The 14,425-nt window shown below is 49.7% G+C and overlaps 1 long non-coding RNA gene across 3 annotated transcripts in view; it reads left to right on the top strand.

Annotated features, from left to right (window-relative positions):
- The window catches only part of LOC139358242 (uncharacterized), a 51,943-nt gene that overhangs the window by 21,114 nt on the left and 16,404 nt on the right, over nucleotides 1-14,425 (top strand). For all 3 annotated transcript variants that reach the window (XR_011612912.1, XR_011612913.1, XR_011612914.1), the window contains exon 2: nucleotides 6,786-6,866. This is a non-coding gene — a long non-coding RNA (uncharacterized lncRNA). The remainder of the gene's footprint in view (nucleotides 1-6,785; nucleotides 6,867-14,425) is intronic.

Genomic DNA, 14,425 nt, shown 5'->3' with positions numbered 1-14,425 from the left:
CTGGCTAACACGGTGAAACCCCATCTCTACTAAAAATACAAAAAACTAGCCGGGCGCGGTTGTGGGCGCCTGTAGTCCCAGCTACTCCGGAGGCTGAGGCAGGAGAATGGCGTGAACCCGGGAGGCGGAGCTTGCAGTGAGCTGAGATCCGGCCACTGCACTCCAGCCTGGGCAACAGAGCGAGACTCCGTCTCAAAAAAAAACAAAAAAACAAAAAAGAAAACCCAAAAAAAACCAAGAAAAGGTGCAAACATAGTACAAATATTTCCCTTCTCTCCTTAACCCAGATTACCCAAATGTTCACATTCAATCACATTTATATCTGTTATTTTCATTCTCTCTCTCTCTCTTTTTTTTTTTTTTTTGAGACGGAGTCTCGCTCTGTCGCCCAGGCTGGAGTGCAGTGGCCGGATCTCAGCTCACTGCAAGCTCCGCCTCCCGGGTTTACGCCATTCTCCTGCCTCAGCCTCCCGAGTAGCTGGGACAACAGGCGCCCACCACCTCGCCCGGCTAGTTTTTTGTTTTTTGTTTTGTAGTTTTAGTAGAGACAGGGTTTCACCAGGTTAGCCAGGATGGTCTCGATCTCCTGACCTCGTGATCCACCCGTCTCGGCCTCCCTAAGTGCTGGGATTACAGGCTTGAGCCACCGCGCCCGGCCATTCTCTCTTATTTTTTTCACTAGTTTTAGATCCAATGATGAGTCTTTCCTGAAAAAATTATTACTATGGTACTTGCCAAATGGTTTTTCTGACACCATCTTTTCTTCTACAGTTATCAGTTGGCATTCTATGTAAACAGGACTTTCCTCTCTCTCTCTCTCTTTTTTTTTTTTTTTTTTTTTTGAGATGGAGTTTTGCTCTTGTTGCCCCGGCTGGAGTGCAATGGTATGACCTCAGCTCACTGCAACCTCTGCCTCCCGGGTTGAAGCAATTCTCCTGCCTCAGCCTCCTGAGTAGCTGTGTTTACAGGCGCCTGCCACCTCGCCTGGCTGATTTTGCATTTTTAGTAGGGACGGGGTTTCTCCGTCGGTGTTGGTCATGCTGGTATCTAACTCCCGACCTCAGGTGATCCACCCACCTCAGCCTCCCAAAGTGCTGGGATTATAGGCGTGAGCCACTGCACCTGGCCAACCCTTCTTACTTGTGTGTGTGTATGTCAGTGTAGACTCGTGGACTATTATTTGTGGATTATAATTTAGTTACTATCATTCTTTTTTTTTTTTTTTTTTTTTTTTTTTTTTTTTTTTTTGAGACGGAGTCTTGCTCTGTCGCCCAGGCTGGAGTGCAGTGGCGCGATCTCGGCTCACTGCAAGCTCCGCCTCCCGAGTTCACGCCATTCTCCTGCCTCAGCCTCCTAGTAGCTGGGACTATAGGCGCCCGCCACCTTGCCCGGCTAGTTTTCTGTATTTTTAGTAGAGACGGAGTTTCACCGTGTTAGCCAGGACGGTCTCGATCTCCTGACCTCGTGATCCACCCGCCTCAGCCTCCCAAAGTGCTGGGATTACAGGCTTGAGCCACCGCGCCCGGCCACTATCATTCTTTAGTGTGTTGTTCAGATTGTCCCTGATGTGGGAGAGTTTGCAGACAGGAGTGTCACAGATTTAGGTTTTGAGAGGATCCTCATAAACCACAGTGAGTGCCACTACTCACGTACCAGAGTCATTGAAATTGAAAACGTCGGCCATGCTGAGCGTCGAGGAAGATGTGGAGCCGTGGCAACGCTCGTACGCTGCTGGTGGAAATGGACAATATTGGGGCAGCCAATCCCGAGAACAGTGTAGCAGTTTCTTATAAAGTTAAATATACACTCATCATGTGACCCAGGGATTCTACTCCTACATATTTACCTGAGAGCAGTTAAAATAACACATCGTCACAAAAGCTTCCACACTGATACATAGACGGGATTTATTCATTATAGCCCCAGACAGAAAGCAGCCCCAATATCTATAAACTGCAGAATGGGTCCAAAAAATGATAATATTTCCATTCAATGAAACAGCCTCAACCCTGAAGAGGAATTAACTGCAGACACACACAGCATGGGAGAATCTCAGAAACATGACCCTCGCTGAAAGGAGCAGAGAATGAACTGTGTGATTCTATTTATACAAAATCCTATAACCTGCAAAACTCTAAGAACAGAAAGCAGATCAGTGGGTGTTCGGAACTGGGGCTGGGAAGGTAAGGAGGAGATTGATTAAAAAGCAGCAGGTTGAAAGTTTTGAGGTGACGCAAATGCTCTAATCACGACTGTGGGGTGGCCACACACAGCGCATAACGCACAGTGCGTGGAGCTTTACTTCTGAACTGGTCAGTGGTACTCCGTGTGTAATTAGACCTTCCTAACCTGACTCGAAGAAAGCATAAGCCATTTCTCGGGTTCTTGTGGGGATCGCAGACCACAGGGCAGAGCGGAAACAGGTCGACAGCGTGGGGTCAGAGTTGGGATTATTTCGGTGGAGAGTTGACCAGACTTGTTGAGTGGTTCGATGCGGGGTGGGAAAAGAAGGGTGAAGGGGACCCCTGGGGTCTGGATCTGGCTCAGGGTAGGTGATGGTCCCACTAGTGGAGAAGGAGGTGGGCTCTTTATTGCCACATCCAGGGGGGTGCGGGGGACATCACCCCACCTATCTCCCTGCACCTGGACAACACCTGGAAATGGCAGGCAGTGAGTGTCCTAAGCTGATTGCCAGGGAGGTCTTCAAGGCTCCCTGCCCCAGGGGCAGCACCAAGCCTTCCGCCCTTGGTGCTGGGGCAGGCCTAGGGGTCTCATTTGGGCGTGGAGCCTTGAATGGACCCCTGGAGAAAGATGTTGGGGTCCCTCCTTCTCAGGAGCTCCTTTGGAGCTGGGAGGTCCTGCATTTTGGCCTCTAAGGAGGGAGGGGAAGACACCCAGGACAGAGCTCGGTTGCAGGGATGCAGTGCAAGGATGTTCCTGGGACTGGCCTGGGCTCCCCAGCCAGCCAGGTCTGAGTTCGAATCCTCGCCATGCTGCATACCTACAACTATCTGATCTTTGACAAAGCTAACAAAAGCAAGCAATGGGAGACATTGCTTGTTTTTATGCTTGTTGGCTGGCATACATGCATTCGTACATCTATGTCTTAAGACATTCAGTCAACAAGCATATGAAAAAGAGTTCAACATCATTGATCATTAAAGAAATGCCAGTCAGCCGGGCATGGTGGTTTATGCCTGTAATTCTAGCACTTTGGGAGGCCGAGGTGGGTGGATCACCTGAGGTCAGGAGTTCGAGACCAGCCTGACCAACATGGAGAAACCCCGTCTCTACTAAAAATACAAAATTAGCCAGGCGTGGTGGCGGGTGCCTATAGTCCCAGCTACTCGGGAGGCTGAGGCAGGAGAACCGCTTGAACCTGGGAGGCAAAGGTTGCGGTGAGCTGAGATCATGCCATTGTACTCCAGCCTGGGCAACAGGAGCAAAACTCCGTCTCAAAAAAAAAAAAAAGAAAAGAAATGCCAGGCAAAACCATAATGAGATACCATTTCACACCAGTCAGAATGGCTCTTATTACAAAAATCAGAAAATGGGCTGGGTGTGGTGGCTCATGCCTGTAATCCCACCACTTTGGGCAGCTGAGACAGACAGATTACTGGAGGTCAGGAGTTTAAGACCAGCCTGGCCAACATGGCGAAACTGTGTCTCTGCTAACGATATAAAAATTAGCTGGGTGTGGTTGCATGCACGTGTAATCCCAGCTACTCAAGAGGCTGAGGCAGGAGAATCGCTTGAACCTGGGAGGCGGAGGTTGCAGTGAGCCGAGATGGTCTACTGTACTCCAGCCTGGGTGACAGAGCAAGATTCAGTCTCCAAAAAAAAAAAAAAAAAGTTAGAAAATAACAGATGCTAGTGAGGTTGTGGAGAAAAAAGAGACACTTGGCCGGGCGCAGTGGCTCAAGCCTGTAATCCCAGCACTTTGGGAGGCCCAGATGGGAGGATCACAAGGTCAGGAGATCGAGACCATCCTGGCTAACATGGTGAAACCCCGTCTCTACTAAAAAATACAAAAAACTAGCTGGGCGAGGTGGCGGGCGCCTGTAGTCCCAGCTACTCGGGAGGCTGAGGCAGGAGAATGGCGTAAACCCGGGAGGTGGAGCTTGCAGTGAGCTGAGATCCGGCCACTGCACTCCAGCCTGGGCGACAGAGCGAGACTCCGTCTCCAAAAAAAAAAAGAGAAAAAGGGACACTTATACAGTGTCTGTGGGAGTGTAAATTAGTTTAACCATTGTGGAAGACAGTGTGGTGATTCCTCAAAGACCTAAAGACAGAAATACCATTGAACCCAGCAATCCCGTTACTGGCTATCTCCCCGAAGGAACAGAAATTGTTGTAACATGAAGACACACGCACGTGAATGTTCATTGCAGCACTATTCACAATAGCAAAGACATGGAATCAACCTAAATGCCCATCAGTGACAGACTGGATAAAGAAAATGTGATACATATACACCATGGAATACTATGCAGCCATAAAAAATAATGAGACCGTGTCCTCTGCAGGAACATGACTGGAGCTGGAGGACATTATCCTTAGCAAACTAATGCAGGAACAGAAACCAAATACTGCATGTTCTCACTTATAAGTGGAACCTGAATGATGAGAACACATGGACGCATAGAAAGGAAGATACACACACTAGGGCCCATCAGAGGGTAGAGGGTGGGAGGAAGGAGAGGATCAGGAAAAATAACGAATGGGTACTAGGCTTAATACCTGTGTGATGAAATAATCTACAACCAATCCCCCATGACACAAGTTTACCTGTGTAATAAACCTGCACGTGTACCCCAAACTTAAAAGTGACGTTAAAAAAAAACAAACCCTGAATGGCCGGACGCGGTGGCCTGTAATCCCAGCATTTTGGGAGGCTGAGGTGGGCGGATCACAAGGTCAGGAGTTCGAGAACATCCTGGCTAACATGGTGAAACCCCGTCTCTACTAAAATTACAAAAAATTAGCTGGGCACGGTGGCGGGCACCTGTAATCCCAGCTACTCAGAAGACTGAGGCAGGAGAATCGCTTGAACCCGGGAGGCGGAGTTGCAGTGAGCTGAGATCGCGCCACTGCACTCCAGCCTGGGTGACAGAGCGAGACTCCGTCTCAAAAAAAAAAAAAAGAAGAAAAGTCCTGGCCATGCCTTACAGTAGCTGAGGAACCCTGGGAACTTGCCTCAGGTTCCCCACAGGCACAGCGGAGGCCATGTCCCCACCACCGAGGTTATGGGGACCTCATGGACAGTAGACCTTCTATCAGTGGCATCCTTCGCACTCCACCCTTCCCAGTCTTAGTGGTGCTCGTATGGCTCTTGCTGCAGCAGGGCCCGCTGTCAGAGGGCTGGCTCTCCCGGAGCCTCTGCACCCCTCTGGGCCTCTGCTGAGCTTCTTCCCTCCCCAACTGCTTCTTTGCCTCCTCTTCCTTGAGCCCCATGGTCCCCAAAGTTGTTACTGGGCACCTCCCGTCCTGCCTGCCAGGGCCCCTGGCTCCTCTCCCGGCCACCCACCCTTCATCCCTAGTCACCAAACCCATCAGAAGAACCTTCCCCATAGCTTCTTCCTTTCCTTGCCCCCAGTGTACCTCCCCCTGCCCCCAGCCCAGGTTGCCTCAAACAGGACCTCTGAGACCCTTCTCCAAGAAGCCTGGTAGACCAGCCCATCTGGAGGGACGTTCCTTCGTGTTCTTTTGTGGTCCTTATCCACTGTAAACACTGACTTTCTAGGGCTGCTGCAATCCCTGAGATTGGGCCCTTCTTGCCCTGCTGGGATGCGGGCAGAGAACCATCCAGGAATACCAGGTCCAGGTACCTGTGCTCTTGGATGTGTTTTCAGAGAGCAGTAGCCCTGGAATGGATGTGGGAGGGGCCTGGGCCCTGCCAGCCATCCCACTGTACAGATGGAGAAACAGAGGCACAGGGGGAAGAGATCCAGCCAGGTCCCCACGCCCGGCAGCTGTTTCTGTCTGCAGGGCATCAGGGTTTCCGTCCTACGGCTTCCTTCGCACACCTGCCATGCCAGGCGGGCCCTGCCCACGTCGGGGAGGGTGGGTCAGCAAGACCAGCGCTGCCACTGAAGTTCGCTGTCCCGTGGGGGGCTGAACAAAGAAGCAAGAAGAGCTCCAGGAAAAAGACAGAGCCCAGCAGGGCAGGCGGCTTCTTGGCCCCAAACCAGAGGAGACTCCTCCTCGCCAGCCTATAAACTAATTAATTGTTTTTTTTTTTTTTCTTTGGTAAAGCACAGTGAGCTACCAGGACTCCAGGAGACACACGCGCTAAAAAGGCCTTTTCAGACCAGTCGCTTTCATTCCTAGGCCAGACAATACCCAGTGACCATCAGATATTACTGCACTGGCTTTTCAGCTTCAGCTGACAGACCGTTTTCTTTTTTTTTTCTTTTTTTTTTTTGAGACGGAGTCTCGCTCTGTCGCCCAGGCTGGAGTGCAGTGGCCGGATCTCAGCTCACTGCAAGCTCTGCCTCCCGGGTTTTTACGCCATTCTCCTGCCTCAGCCTCCCGAGTAGCCGGGACTACAGGCGCCCGCCACCTCGCCCGGCTAGTTTTTTGTATTTTTTAGTAGAGACGGGGTTTCACCTTGTTAGCCAGGATGGTCTCGAACTCCTGACCTCGTGATCCGCCCGTCTCGGCCTCCCAAAGTGCTGGGATTACAGGCTTGAGCCACCGCGCCCGGCCAACAGACCGTTTTCTTTAAACTGCTCTGAAAACCCCAAACCACGACCTTCTCTCCACCCATTTCTCTACCATTGCAGGAGAAGCCCGCAGGAAAGGTGCCGTGGGAGCGGCACAGTGGGTGACCATGTCCTCTCTTCTCTGGTAGACATGGTGGAGTGGTAAGTGCACCGACTTTTCTCACATCCTGGAGGAAGCTGTGAACATTCTGAGGACTACTGCAGGCTTCAATACCTCTGTTGGGATTTTCATGGATGATCCTGGGGAGGGTGGCTTGGCCATTCTGAAACACCTTCTCCTGGTGGAGGTGGCCCAATCCCCCACCCCATAACTCTGTCTCTACCCTCCTCTCTCCCCTCCCCTCCATCCCTTGCCAACCTCCATCCCTCCCCTCAGCTCCATCCTTCCCCTCCCCTCCATCCCCGTTGTCACCTCAATTTCCACCCTCACCTCCCTCCCTCCTCTCACCCCATCCCTCCCCTCCCCTCCATCCCCACCCTCCCCTCCATCTTCCCCACCTCTATCCCTCCCCTCACCTCCATCCCTCCCCTCATCTCCATCCCTCCCCCTCCCCTCCATCCCCACCCTCATCTACATCCCCCCACCTCCATCCCTCCCCTCACCTCCATCCTCCCACCTCCATCCCTTCCCTCACCTCTATCCCTCCCCTCACCTCCATCCCCACCCTTACTTCCATCTCCACCCTCACCTCCATCCCCCATTCCCCTCCATCCTCACCCTCACCTCCATTCCCACCCTCACCTCCCTCCCTCCCTTCACCTCCCTCCCTCTCCTCACCCCCATCCCTTCCCTTCCCCTCCATCCCCACCCTCCCCTCCATCTTCCCCACCTCCATCCCTCCCCTCACCTCCATCCCTGCCTTCACCTCCATCCCCCCTTACCTCCATCTCTCCCCTCACCACCATCCCTGCCCTCACCTCCATTCCCCCTTACCTCCATCTCTCCCCTCACCTCCATCCCTGCCCTCACCTCCATCCCCTATTACCTCCATCTTTCCCCTCACCTCCATCCCTCCTCTCACCTCCATCCCCCACTTCACCTCCATTCCCCACTTTCCTCCATCCCTCCCCTCACCTCCATCCCTCCCCTCACCTCCATCCCCACCCTCTTCTCCATCCCCACCCTCCCCTCCATCCCTCCCCTCCCCTCCATCCCTCCCCTCCCCTTCATCCCCACCTTTCCTTCATCCCTCCCCTCACCTTCATCCCTCCCCTCTCCTCCATCCCCACCCTCATCTCCATCCCAACCCTCATCTCCATCCCTCCCCTCACCTCCACCCCTGCCCTCCCCTCCATCCCTCCCCTCACCTACATCCCCCCCTCCATTCCCCCTCCCCTCCATCCCTAACCTCACCTGCATCCCTCCCCTCCCCTCCATCCCCACCCTCACCTCCATCCCTCCACTCACCTGCATCCCCCTCCATCCCTCCCCTCCCCACATCTCTCCCTTTACCTCCATCCCCCCCCACCTCCATCCCTCCACTCCCCTCCATCCCTCCCCTCCCTCCATCACTCCGCTCACCTCCATTCCCCCTCCATCCCTCCCCTCACCTCCATTCCTCCCATCTCCTTCATCCCTGCTTTTACCTCTGTCTCCATCCTGCAGCCAGTTGGCCATCTGCACAGCCAGGCCTCTTGGTCCCACCTTCTTGGTCCTCATTCTCCCAGCCCCGAGGCCCCCGGGGGTTCCAGTGCTAACAGATAAGTAGACCTGAAGTCATCTTGGCGATGTGGGGAGGAGGAGGAGGGAGGACAAAGATACATAAGACGTGTTTTCCCCACATCACATTTTTATGCCTTACATTTGATTTTCTCAGAATCGCATTTTTATTCCTAAAAAACTCCACTTTTATTCCTTTGATACAAAATAACAGCTAATAACAGCTTTAAATTCTCAGGTGTGTGTTTATAAGTTGATTTAATGAGGGACAATTTACCAAGCAATGGGGTCGGGTTGAGAATGGGAGCTGGAAGCATCTCCTCTGAGGGGCGAGGGGAGGGAATGTGCACCAGGCCCTGCAGGGATGGGGAGGAACCAACAGCTTCCTCCTTCCCACCCTCTGATCTCCTGCCAGGGCCCCCATGCGTGGATTGCAACTAGAGGTCAGAGGCTTGGGAGCTGGGAGGATGCAGAGTGGGGGAGGAGGGACGTGGACTCCCGGTCCGAGCCAGGACCTCCAGCAGGAGAGGAGCTGCTTCAGAGGGTAGTGACTGGGGAGTATTTTGGTCGGGAGCAACATGTTCTTGTTTGTGTCTAAAAAGGCCAGCTGGCTGCTGTGGACTTTAAGTTTGTGGTGACAGGAACAACTATAAGACAGTTGGGAGGCTGGGGAATATGGTCATTTGGGAGAAGTGGGGGTGTCCCAGTTGGGTACGGAGAGGGTGGGCAGGCAGGAGAGAGAAGAAGGAAGTGGACCAGGGGTGCTTGATGGTCTGGGAGCATGAAGGAGAAGCCATCCACCCAGACTCAAATGACGAGGAGTTTGCTGCTTGAGGGAACCCGGGGGCTGGCCGTGCAGCACAAGGAGCAGAGACTGGCAGGAGCTTTTATCCTAAGGTGGATCTTTCTGCCTCTCTGGGCAGCCTCCCAAGTCTCTGCTCCAGGTGACCAGCTTCTCTCGAGGGCCCACGGCCAGCATGACAGAACACAGCTACCAGCCTTTGCTGCACCGCAGATGCTTGACTCCAGGGACCTCCACAACAGCAGCTCTGTGTCTAATGCTCGAGCTCAGTTCCAAGGAGTCTGGTTGGGGTCACCTTTCTGAGCTGGGCTCCCAAGTCACAGCTGACACACCAACTTGTGCATTTGTGTCCTTGGTTCAGGTATCTGCTGTAATCGGCTATGCTCAGGGGTGTGGGATGGATTGAGAATGAAACCTCCAGGATGGCAGTGAGCTGTCCTAGTAGAGGTCCTCACCTTGATCACCCAGCTGCTAGCTAACTTGCCAGCTGACCACAGATGCAGGAGAGCAGCTGAGACCAGCAGAAGAATGGCCCAGCTGAGTACAGCCAGAGCTCTTGACCAAGAGAATGATGACAAATGCAATGGCTGTTGCTTTAAGCCACTAGTTTTGGGGATGTTTGTTATGCAGCAAAAGCTGACTGAAACAGAAATTGGAATCCAGAACTGGGGTGCTGTTGTACAAAAACCTAAACTGTGTGCTGTAGGTTTGGGACCAAACAGTGGACAGAAAATGGAAAAGTGGCAAGGAAACTATTAGCAAGGGCTGAGAAAGTGGAAAACTGTTCGTGGAGTCTGGAAAGGCATAAAAAATGCTGTAGCTTCTGGAAAAATGGTGTTACATGGTAGCCCAACATCTGGAAAATGTTATCTGCTGTAACTTATAAGACAGAAAATGCACCTGACAAACTTGAGGGATCTGGTCAAGAAGATTTCTCAGTAGAATGTTGAAACTGACAGGTAGTTTCATTTCACTGTGTGAGATCCAGAGAGAAAGAGAGAGAGAGGTGAGCTGAAATGAGAACCACCCAGTTTGCAAGAGGAATCTAGAGGAAGCAGAGAGGAGGCTGGGTTGCTGGACTGGAATAAAACTGTTTTCAAGAAGTGGTCATGGGGTAAAGATCAAATCAAATGTGTAGCTTAAGTCCTTTGTTAAAACCTCAGAAAGACTTCAGGCAGTGGCCAGAAGAGCCTCCCAGGGAAATAAACAAACTTCTAAGAATCTTAAGGGTATTGTCCCATAGCACCCTCATATTCTGCCCAAGTCAAAGAGAGGACTGTCTAGAAAAGATCTGTGGGCATGACGCTGTTGGGTGAAGAGGACTTGCCTCACATTCATAAGTAATTCACAGAGTTTTAAAGGGAATTGTATTGGTGAAAGCCCCACAGTGCAAACTGAGATAGTTCAAGTTGCACACCGGCTTCTGGGTGCCAAACTTTTGTTGTGGAAGAACCAGAGTGAGAAAAGCAAATCAGTTGCCCATGGGGGCCCTTCCTTATGGAAATAAAGGACTCCTGTGAGAGCAGAGCTCAGAGAACAGTGGACTGCAGCCCTGTCCTACTTATAAATCACGTGTCTTGTTTTTCCCATTCCCTTGTCTCCTCTTCTCCATTCTCTCACTTGTGCTTCCTGGGATCATCCTCAAATACATTTCTCCCATTCCAGGCCTCATCTTAGGGTCTAATTTTGGAAAAACCAACCTATGACTCTAGGCAACCCATTTTGTCTCTGACTATTTATTATTTATTTGAGACAGAGTCTTGCTCTGTTGCCCAGACTGGAGTGCAGTGGCATGATCTCCGCTCACTGCAACCTCCGCCTCCTGGGTTCAAGCAATTTCCATCTAATTTTTGTATTGTTAGTAGAAACAGGGTTTCACAGTATTGGCCAGGCTCGTCTCAAACTCCTGACCTTAAGTGATCCATCCACCTTGGCCTCCCAAAGCGCTAGGATTACAATTGTCCCTGCCTTTAGTGGAAAATTATCTAGTGTTTTCCATTAAACATGATGCCGGAGTTTGGACAGAGATAGACATAAAGTATCCAACTCTTCTTTTTATCCAGGTTTTTGTTTTGTTCTGCTTTGAAGGATTGGTTGTTGAATTTTGTCAAATCCCATTTTCTGAACATCACAACTTGTCTGTTCTTGATTGACAATTATGAATAAGGCAGCTGTGAACATTCTCATGCCTGTCTCCCAGTAAACATGTGCACACATGTCTTTTGGGTATATACACAGGAGTATATATTATATATAGGAGTATATATAGGAGTAGAATTATGGGGTCATAGAGTGGGCATTTCTTCACTGTTGTTAGAAGACGCTGCCAGTTTTCCAGAGATTGTGCCATTCACGCCCCTCCAGCTGGGCATGGGAGTCCAAGCTGTCCTATGTTGTTGCCAAGGCTTATTATTGTCAGTCTTTTTATTTTCAGCTGGTCTGATGAATGTGAGGTGTTATTTCATTATAGCTTTAATTTTCACTTCTGCGATTACCAAAGAATTTAAGCATTTTTTAATGTGGTTGTTTCTCATTTAAATATATTCTTAAAAAAACAAACGAACAACAACAACAAAAACGAAGAGAACACGAAACATACTTTATTAACACAAAAAAGCAGCTGTAACAAGGCACAGCAAGAAGAAACATACATTCGCACTCCAAGGGTTAGTGCTGCATACAAATATAGCTTTTCTGGCCGGGCCCAGTGGCTCACGCCTGTAATCCCAGCACTTTGGGAGGCCGAGGCAGGTGGATCACAAGGTCAGGAGTTCGAGACCAGCCTGACCGACATGGTGAAACCCTGTCTCTACTAAAAACACAAAACTTAGCTGGGCGTGGTGACGTGTGCCTATAATCCCAGCAACTCAGGAGGCTGAGGCAGGGGAATTGCTTGAACCCAAGAGGTGAAGGTTGCAGTGAGCCGAGATCACACCACTGCATTCCAGCCTGGGTGACAGAGCGAGACTCCATCTCAAATATATATGTACACACACATATATGCATATATGTGTGTGTGTGTGTGTATATGTGTGTATATAGATCTTTTCTTCCCTATAGCCTTGGTGATAGCCATGGGGGTGTAAAATAACATTTTGCAGAAGCACAGAAGGAAACCAGGAAGCAGTCTGCAGTGGCACAGAGCATGTTAACAAAAAGATACAAGGACGGATTGGGCTGCTTTAGTGCAAAATGTCTAGGACAGAACTGTACATTCAGTTCAGATTCTTTTTTTTTTGAGATGGAGTCTCACTCTGGCTCCAGTCTCTCAGGCTGGAGTGCAGTGGCGCGATCTCCACTCACTGCAAGCTCGTCGCCTCCCAGATTCACGCCATTCTCCTGCCTCAGCCTCCCGAGAAGCTGGGACTACAGGCGCCTGCCACCATGCCCGGCTAAATTTTTGTATTTTTAGTAGAGACGGGGTTTCACTGTGTTTGCCAGGATGGTCTCGATCTCCTGACCTCGTGATCCACCCACCTCGGCCTCCCAAAGTGCTGGGATTACAGGCGTGAGCCACCGCGCCCGACCTTCAGTTCAGATTCTAAGAAGTAGACACTAGAACCTGATGTAAGTTCCAAAAGAGCCCCCTGAAATAGTATTACATAGTATCCCAAGTGACAAAAAGTTGCTAAATAAAGTCCTATTACACAGTATTCCAAGTGACAGAAAGTTGCTAAGTCACTTACAGATACAATGGTTGTACAGCACCTTTTCAATTTGCAGTTTAGGTTTCAGATTTTCCGTTAAGGATGAACTGCCCCGAAATTCTCTACATTATACTTAAGCAGTTCAGCTACGAGAGTTTACAACAAAGAGGTAACTACTGTTATCCAACCTATTAATTACAGTTTAACCATAAACTCAACATCAGCAACCATTGCAATTATTATTGTCTGACTTGATGGGGCATCTTCTAGACTCATGTTCTTCATGGTTCATGAAGAACCGTGGTTCATGGGCATAGGGGAAGATCCAACTTTCAAGAAACAATGATTAGACTGCACATGAACTTTAAAAAATTACATGCCAGACTATATTGCAGAGGCCGGGCACAGTGGCTCATGCTTGTAATCCCAGCACTTTGGGAGGCTGAGTCACGTGAGGTCAGGGGTTCGAGACCCCCCTGGCCAACAGGGTGAAACCCCATTTCTACTAAAAGGACAAAAATTAGCCCAGTGTGGTAGCAGGCGCCTGTAATCCCAGCTACTTGGGAGGCTGAGGCACGAAGATTGCTTGAACCTGGAAGGTGAAGTTTGCAGTGAGCTGAGATCATGCTACTGCACTCCAGCCTGGGTGACAGAACGAGATTCCATCTCAAAAAAAAAAAAAAGAAAAAAAAAGAAAGAAGAAAAAAGACTATATCGCAGAAGCAATTCCACATACCTGTTTTAAGTTAAAACATTAAATCATTAAAAATATTAATACCTAGGGCCTTTAGATGAAATTCTACTACTAACTTTGTAAGTCTGAAATTTTAAGAATGACTATTTAGAAAACCTGGTTTACCTAACAGTACCTTTTGGAGAAGAGAAAAATAATCTGACTATAAAATACATCAACACTTAAGTGAACTGCACTATGCCCTTGTGGCCAGAAAATTGCATTTCTTTTCCTAAAAGGAAGGCAATCTTTCTTTTTTTTGACTTCTAAAGCTTGACTTAGAGTAACTTCAAACATCACTACTTTTGGAAGATGATAGAAAACCTCTTCGAAAAAATAATTTTAGACATTAGTCACATGGCTGCAATACTCATCCAATATTAATTATTTGTTCTTCAGTGAGACATTGAATTCTTCAGAGCAGATGCACCTGAGCTGCCTCACTCAATGACTACAGCCATTACAAACCAAACTGTTAGCTACATTGGTCACATGTTTTTGTCGGCTTACTGAACACCTGGAGCGGTGCCTCCTGTTGCTCCACCGGGCACCAGGTTCATCTGGATAAATAACAGCAGGTCGCATCTAACAGATACCAGCACTAAGGTTGAAGATGGCACGAAAAAACCGAGCAGTGATGTGTGTGCTTGTTCTGGGACACTGTCTGATGCACACAAAAGCGAACTGAGTTAACGAGTTTGCTTTGCCCTGACTGGTTCTCTTTCTAATTAGCAAATCCCAACTTTTTGTTTATAATGATATCCTTTTTTTTTTTCTTTTTTCTCAAGATGGAGTCTTACTCTGTGCTCTGTGACCCAGGCTGGAGTGCAGTGGTGTGATCTCAGCTCCCTGCAACCT

This window comes from Macaca nemestrina, chromosome 14 (assembly GCF_043159975.1).
Source record: "Macaca nemestrina isolate mMacNem1 chromosome 14, mMacNem.hap1, whole genome shotgun sequence".
Lineage (NCBI taxonomy): Eukaryota > Metazoa > Chordata > Mammalia > Primates > Cercopithecidae > Macaca > Macaca nemestrina.
This window is presented reverse-complemented; position numbering and strand designations above follow the sequence as displayed.